Genomic DNA, 9,212 nt, shown 5'->3' with positions numbered 1-9,212 from the left:
TGATGCCCATACTTTCAGTATGTGTTACTTCTAATATAAAACAGAAACAAAAAATAGTATAGATGTTCCTGAATCCAAAGTTTTGTGCATATCTGCAAGGCATATAGTTATCTGTATAAGATATAAGATTAAAATGTGAGGATTCACCATTATTAGTATAAAAGAAAGGGGGAAGAGCAGAAATACAATTACAATAATTACACTCCTCTAGTTTCAGAGGATTCTCTTGTCAAGGAAAGCTTAAAATAATTAAAATCAATTATGCATTTGCCATCCACTGCCTTCCAAATAATAATACCCTGTAATAATAGCAATAAATAATAACAATAATAATAATAACAATAATAATAATAATAATAATAATAATAATAACAGCAGAGTAACACCCGAGTATTGTTACTTCCTGTTGCCTGAGTTATGCAATCACCAGTATTTAAATAAACTTTTAACAGCTTCAGCTTCCTAAGTAAAATTGCCTTTAAAATTTTCAAATACCATCTTTCACCTTTTAATGTCAATCAACATAACTAAAGAACTTCAACTGTTTTGTTACCTGAACTATTCATCTTCTTCACTGCAAAAACCGTGTATATATAATGATAACTTCAATTATTATGTTCAGGTTCATTATCCGAGTCTCAAAAATTCTCTAACCACTTCAGTGACAATATACTGTACTGTATGTATATGCATATACATATACACAGTCACTGCTCGCATAATGCACGACCAGAAAGCGCGAAATCAGTCATAATGCGGCCTTTTTTTATTTTTTGAGTCCAAGGGTGGAAGTGAAGTTAGCAGGGGAGTGAAAGATAAAAATGGTAGATTACTAGTGGAGAAGGGAGAAAAAGTGAGCAGATGGAGAGAACACTTTAAGGAATTGTTGAACGTAGAGGATGGAAGTAATGCGAGTACAAGTGGCTGGGGAATGGCTGGGAGAAGGAGGGAGGTGAGAAGACAGGAAGAAATCAGTAGGATAGGAGTTGTGGAAGCAATGAAGAAAGATAAATCGGGGAAAGCCCCAGGAATTCATGGAGTGTGTGGTGAAATGCTGAAGCATGGGGGAGGGATAGTAGTACAATGGATGTGGATGATGTGCAGATTGGCCCGGGAGGAAGGTAGAGTCCCGGAGGATTGGAGGTCAGGTATAATTATTCCCTTGTACAAAGGAAAAGGGGAAAAAGAAGTGTGTGGTAATCATAGGGGCATTTGTCTTCTTAGTATAATAGGAAAAGTGTATGGTAGGATACTTATTGACAGAGTTAGAGAAAGAACAGAGAAATTAGTTGGAGAAGAACAGGGAGGCTTTAGGAAGGGAAGAGGTTGTGTAGATCAGATATTCATTCTTAGATCTTTAGTGGAAAAGTTTCTAGAGAAGGGAAAGAAGTTGTATGTGGCTTTCATGGATTTGGAGAAAGCATATGACAGGGTGGATAGACAAGGATTGTGGAAAGTGTTAAGAATATATGGAGTAGATGGGAAGTTGTTGAATGTTGTGAAGAGTATGTACGATGGTGCGAAGGCTGCAGTGCATGTGGATGGTGAACTAAGTGAATTTTTCTCTTTGAAAGTTGGTCTGAAACAGGGATGTGTCATGTCTCCATGGTTGTTCAATCTGTACATGGATGGGGTAATAAAAGAGGTACAAGGTAGGGTAGTGGATGTTGGAGTGGCCCTGGTGAGAGAGCATAGTGTTTGGAAACTCCCTGTACTGTTGTTTGCAGATGATACTGTGTTGTTGAGTGAAGATGAAGGGGAGCTGCAAGGCTTGGTGGATGAGTTTGAGAGAGTGTGTAAGAAACGGAATCTAAAGGTGAATGTAGGGAAGAGTAAAGTGATGGTCTTTGAGAGAGGTGAAGTCAGTGAATGTATAGTGAGGTTGGATGGTGAAGAATTGGAAAATGTGAGTACGTTTAAGTACTTGGGTAGTGTGATGAGTATGGATGGAGGTTTGGAGGGTGAAGTGCTTGAAAGGGTACAGCAGGGAAGAAAGGTTGCTGGTTCTTTGAAAGCAGTGATAAGAAACAGGGAAGTGAGCATGGAAGAGAAAAAGTTACTACACGACAGTATTGTGATACCAACTCTAACGTACGGAAGTGAAGCTTGGACGTTGTTGGAAGGACACAAGTCAAGAGTGAGAGCAGTGGAAATGAGTTATTTAAGAGGAGCATGTGGAGTCACATGGAGAGACAGGCTGACGAATGAGGATATAAAGGAGCGTTGTGGTGTTGATGTGGATGTGATAGGAAGCGTTATGAGGAACACACTGAGGTGGTTTGGCCATGTGGAGAGGATGGAGGGTGAAAGACTGACGAAGAGAGTGTATGTGAGTGAGGTGGAGGGGGGAAGAGGGAGGGGGAGGCTGAGGATGAGATGGAGGGATGGGGTGGAGAGGTATATGAGAGAGGGGGGTGTGAGTTGGGAGCAGGGCAGTGAAATGGCGGGGGACAGGGCGACTTGGAGGCGATTTATTTGTGGCCACCCCAAATGGGATTGAGGCGTCTGGCAATAGATAGATAGATAGAGTCCAAGAAATAGTAAAAACGTGATTTTGACAAACATTAAGAAGGTGGAGAAATTGCCCATTTCTTACAAAATTGTACTTACTGAAGCAAGCTGTGATAAAAGACCCACGTTTGACTACTAGACAACTGAAAGATATGTACCCAGAATTGCTGAAAGATGTGTCTGAAAGAACCATAAAGCATCAACTTCAGAAAGACTTCAAGATCCCCAGCCGTACTGCTGCACTGAAGCCTCTCCTTAATTTTTACATTTTCCTCTCTCATAGTTAAAATTCGGGCTTTTTCTACGTCAGTTAGTGGCTTGGGACCCATCTCCAATGATTCACTAAGGCAGAGGAGGGTGTGAAAACGAGAACTTTGATATTAACAAGGGCCAGGCAGGACAAGAAAATCTGACGTGCTTTTCCATCCAAAGTCAGGCAGGCACTGATCTCATAAACTCACAGCATGTGGTGTTAAGCCTGCAAAGTTGCTAGAAGCCACCAGAAAAAAAATCCACCGACTACAGGGATTTTCCTACAATATTTCTTGGACCCTACCAAATATATGGTGCGAAATAGAGGGTCCAGACTTCCATTGCGCCGACTATATATTAATCTGGTTTAAACCATGCAAAACTACTATAAATTACCTTTATAATGATATTGTATATAGTTTATGGTAATTTATGCATGTTATTGCACAGTAAAGCGGAAGAAAAAAGATGCACAATTTTGTATGATTCTTGGCTGCATTCAGGTATACCCTGGTTTAACAATGCAATTGGTTAGGTAAAAACCCATCGTTAGGCAAGGTATCATATACTCAGGTAGATTTAACATGTAAAGTGATGGGATGCCTTTATCAGCCTTGGGTTTCCCCCTCAACCAAGTTCAAAACCCACCCAAATGAGTCCAAAAACAAGTTTAAAGCCAATCTAAATGGCCTACAAGCCGTAAACGAAGCTAGCCTAAGCCTAACACCTGTAAATAACTCACTAAAACCAACAAATAAAATTTGACAATCGTCAAATGTCTAGAATAAATCAAATTTAGTAAACTGTACCCCAAAATGACAATGTTTACCCCACCTATTGGTAAAACACATTAATCTAAGTCTAAAAACTGTTTATAAATCAACCTAAACACACCATTTTAGTCTAAAATATCATCAAAACCAGTAAAAAAAAAAATGAAAAACCCATCGTTAAACTGGGGTTTGGCCATCATTACGTAGGGTACGATGGTATTTCTACCCCCATCTTTAAGCCGGGGTATCGTATAGATATTACTGTATTCCCTCAGTGATCTTTTTCTTTGATTGGTCTGTGTAAATATAACTTTCATGATAGTATGCTGGTTTTGGTGTCATTTTAAAGCTGAATACAGTAAGACCTCACTATGATAAACTAATTGGAGCCCAAGCCATTCCAAAAAACACAAAACTCCGATAAAAGCAACACCCAGACTTCCCCCTGATAACCCAGACTTTTTCCCATATATCAGACATTAGTCCCGGATCGCACGAATGGTTTTTAAACTGTTTTGACTACCATTGCTGTACTGGACTATGCTTTAACTTCACTACATTACTCAAATGGTATAATATATATAATAATACTGTACTGTACACTTATAAACATGACTTTTATTTACCTTACTGTGATGAACATAGCTGATGTGGTCAGGCAGTTCGGACTGCTTCTGGCTTTATCGGATTTTTTACGATATGCAGGAATTTAGTCTGGTAGCTCCCCTATTCTGATAAAAGCAAATTCCAGTTTATTGAAGTCCGTTATACTGAGCTTTTACTGTAGTTGTACTTGATCGCAGTACGTTCAAAAATGGAAGACAAAGAAAATACAGTAATGTCAAAATGAAAAGTTAGGCAAAAATGAAAACCTTTATACCTTGCTGCAGAAAAATATTCACCAAGAATAAAGTAATAAAGAGATAAAGCCATGAGTCAGACCAGCTGTGCAGTACCTGCCATGCATAGACCAAGCATTCTGTAACGTCACAATCAAGTCTCTTTGTTATGACACGTAAACGCAATTTATGGTGAATCTTTTACAAAAGTATCTTAAAATGATGCATAAACACATCATCGGAATCTCTGAGGTTGGATCTGAAATGACGCGAATTTGTGTCATTGGCATCTCAAAGGGTTAAGATGGGAGTGATCAGTCTCACTCATCCCTGAGTGGCATTATGTGAGCAATAAACCCCAACCACTCCTTGGATATAAACCTGCATCGGCTCAATTCGACTGGAGCACCTTAATTGCCATCTAAACCACCAGGTGCCATAATCTGGTTATATGGTTACTACTCAGCATAGTAACTGGTTTCTTGGTGTACAGGAAACCATTTGTCTTGTTGCTCAATGTAGTGTCACTCATAAGCAGAAGCAAGAGGAAAGAATGAAGGTAAGAAAGACAAGAGGAAGGATGGAAAGAAGGAAGAGGGGAAAGGGCAGGCACCCAAGAGCAGCACAACATCAAGTGCATGATCATCATCATTATTTACTGTATATATATATATATATATATATATATATATATATATATATACGCAAAGACGGTCTCAGAAGCAATGTAATTATAATAAACATCTCTAAGCTAAAATATAACCACTGGTTATAGGTACAAGTATTGTGTTCATTTCCAGCAAAAATGCTTATATCTCAGAAATATTTTTCCTGGGAATTTTGTTTTACTAATTTGCAACTTTACTACCAGCTGCAAAATGATATTACTGAATATCTGTTTTATAAAACACGATTTTTTAGGTTACAATAGGTTAGTTAATATTAGTCTCCGGACTGGGATGGGTTCAGTTACTACAGAATAATATAAGGTTTTCAAAATTTAAAAACATCTGACTAAAAACATGGTTGTCATCACTCCCTCAAAGCACCTTGAAAATGTGGATTTTAAAAATCCATTATCAATGGGAAATAGGAGAATGTCTTCTCATCAACAGTTACTGATGCTATTTCAACTGAATTATACTGACTAATTCTCATACAGTGCATACATTAACAAAAATTACATTGAAACTAATCTCTGATGAAAGTGAACAGTGTATCACAAATTGCACAAATAAATCTTAATACCTCACTTTGGATCTAACTCTAACAAAAATATACCACCCATTAAAGTTGCAAATCTCCAACAGAAAAAACCGAAGCAACAGAAATGAAGAGACAGTATGTACTGAAACTTCAGTAATAAGAAATAATCCACTACACAAAATCACCCTATGCTGATGCAATGGTAATATACTTTTAAAGTATTCTGGCAAAGTCACACAGATATAAAAGGGATCAGAACTTCTGACTCAATAAACAGTACATCAGACACTTAATAATCTTAAATGATTACTGAGATACAATGCAGTATTACGGTACACAAATTTCCATGGAAGTAAACTATATGAAGTTCACACAATCACAAAATTTAAGTTTATACTGCACAGCTGCAGAAATATTTCCCTGGATTACTTAAGCACTGTCTGCCAACTAAATATTTTACTAAACTTTTCAGCCTGGTGATCTCATTCTTTACTTTACTCTAGCTGCTAGCAGATGGTTTTATTCATATTAGGAGAGTACCCCTTGTACAGAAAGTCAATTAAGGCTATATCTTACCTCATCAGTTCAATTTCTCTCCTAAAATGAATAAAACTGTTCAAAGTATCAAGAATAAAATAAGCAATATGCCACTGGATTCATGGGGTTAATAAGTTATAACTCTTACTTCATATAAACTGCAAACCACTCATAGGTAATAATTATCAACCATGCCAAATACCTATGTCAGACATTGGTTAGGGAACTTTGCTATAACAGTCTTAATATCCAGTACAGTACACTCAATGATGCTAAAAGTATGCAAGATACCAGGGGTATGCTAGCCTTTTCTGCAACTGTACAATAAACTGAAAATCATGAGTTTAACACAACACTGCTGAGTTGAGTACAACAGCAACATCAAATATTTCACACATAATAGCCAGAGATTGCAATTGTCAGATACCATATGAAGTGCAGCAAACCCACAAATACTCTCATACACAGACATACACACACTAATATACTTACACACAGAATCAGTTTATTAAAAGTACATCAGTGCAGCATGTAAGCCTGATCCTGGTCCCAGTTTTTCAAGGTGGAAGCAGGGCACACTGAGTCTGTATCAAAACTATTGTTCTCAATTTACTCATTATTTGAGTAATAAAACTATTCATTCATACAGTCAAGTAAGTGCAATATAAGACTAATGCAGTTCAGAGATAAATGTGGCATTTGCTGCATTTGAGCATTTACTGTCAAATAATAATAGCCTACATATGTTTGTGCTCATACAAAGTGGAAGAACTGCATTCTTGATTAATAATTTGATTAATTACTAAATTGATGCTTGCCAACCTGAAATACATCCCTTTCACAACCTGAGCTGTTCAAATTACAAAACCTCACAATATGAATACCTAATTCCCGGCAGCATGAAAAGCACTGCAATTAAACAGAATAAGGAACTCAGATGCCTTGTATAACTGCAGAGAGCGGTACTAAAATCTTGTCACCATAAAAGAAAGAGAGCATTTTCACTTACACAAAAAAATTCACGAGCATTACTCATCTCAATACCAAAATATTTCCCTGATAGTCTAAATGAATATCAAGTTATCGTGTATAATATACAGTACTTACGTATTACAAGGAGCTCCTCCAAAAATGAACAAGATATAAGAGAAGTAAATATAGGAATGTCTTCATCTCCATAGATGCTAAGATTCCTTAGCAAAATAATGTGGCTACTCTAAAGATGACTCCCGAATCTTCAGATACCATATCATGTAACCTCTGCTTACCCAAAAAGTTAATCAGGCACTAGTACTTGATAACATATTTAGATATTAAACACACTTTGCTACCTTACTCTAGCACAAATGAGTAGGTCAATTTGCATTCCTGGCTAATTTCCCTTTTATTAAAGTTCCTTTTTTTAAAAAAAATCAATGTAAGATATGAAAATACAACTGAACAAGAAGGTGTAATGAAATAAAACCATCACTAAGAACCTGACGGTTAAGATGGCCTTAAAAATGGCTACATGCGAACAGTTGGCACTATGCACTTAACTGAAGTGAGCATCCTGACTTAAGAAGGTATCTGGGAATCTCTTTCCTGGACAATTTAAGCAGCTGACACATCAGTGAATACAAAATATAAATAATATTCATTAAATTTTTTTTCTTTTCTCATGCAAATCAATTTAAATCATAACATAATACAGTACTTGGATTATTGATTTTCAGAGGCAATTTGACATTTCTTCACAGCAAATATAAGTGGTTCTGCAAGACAAGATGTTCCTCAATATTCCTCATGGCAACTACACCAAAATAGTGCAACTTTCTTCAAGTTTTCATCAGTAAATAAATACAAGTGAAGAAATGACCAATGGATATCTCATTCCAATCTGTCTCTTGCTACCTGAATGAAGAGTATAGTATGTGAAATTTTGAGTTCAATGGTCGTTGCTGGTTGTATTTTCATTATATATATATATATATATATACAGTATATAGTGTTTCATTTTCCTAACTTAAAGCTAACGTCAGTTTCTGGAGATCATGGTGTAAGTGGATGGAGGAAACTTAGGGAACTGTTGCCTTGCCTGACCTTAAAGGGGTTCTCCTTTCATGCTATGAAAAAAACATATTAAAAGTGTAACACTGTATGGCTGCAAGATTTGGCATGTAAGAGAAGAAGACATACGCAGATTGGAGTGCACAGAGATGAGAACGCCAAGGTGGATAAGTAAGGCCTCTATCAGTACCAGAACTTATAATAATGTGCTGAGAGTGATCTGCCACAAGAAATACCAGAAAGCTCATGCAAAACAATAGGCTGAGGTGATTTGGACATGCTGAGAGGAGGGATACGATGACTGGGTGGCGAGCTGTAAACATGTAGGGAAGCACCCCCACAACAGGGAAATCATCCAAGATTGCAACACATGGAGGGGAACCATCAGGTGAAACAACCTACAAGTTACTGACCAGCATGCCAGACAGCTAGTACTGCAATGTGATTGTGTTATTCAATATTATTAACACAGATGTAAATGCAGTAATGCAAAAACTATCATCCACCAATGACGTAAAGTAAGTATTGGGAAAGTTTTTTATACAGTATTTCATAATCTAGTAACAGTAAATTAGAATAAGAAAACATATTAAGATATGTTTCACTCTCATCTTAAATGTCGGGACCAACTGCCTAGCCCCGGGCTCCTACGTTCCTCATGGGGCAATGCAGGATTGGATGATGGATGGATAGATGGATTAAGATACGTTAAACCAATATATACATGCTCTAAAAAGTAATGATTTTCCAATAATAATTAAATATGGTTTACAGGTACACAGGTTCAACCATACAGCATCACGAGATATCATATATATATATATATCTTAGTTAATGCCATTGTTGTTACCATCAACTTCCAAACATTATTGCCCTTAAACGAAATACGGATTCCACACTGAGGAACTACTGTAATGAGAGACTTTCAGAAGACAATAGCCACACCTCTTGCTAAGGTTATTTCTTGAAAAAATAAAAATAAACCAAAAATATACATTTATAAGGTAAGCACATTATATTTTTCTTGACAGAAGCCACACTTCAT

This window comes from Coenobita brevimanus, chromosome 54 (assembly GCF_032717465.1).
Source record: "Coenobita brevimanus isolate Jiangsu-jjx chromosome 54, ASM3271746v2, whole genome shotgun sequence".
Taxonomy (NCBI): domain Eukaryota; kingdom Metazoa; phylum Arthropoda; class Malacostraca; order Decapoda; family Coenobitidae; genus Coenobita; species Coenobita brevimanus.
Note: the sequence above shows the minus strand (reverse complement) of the source record.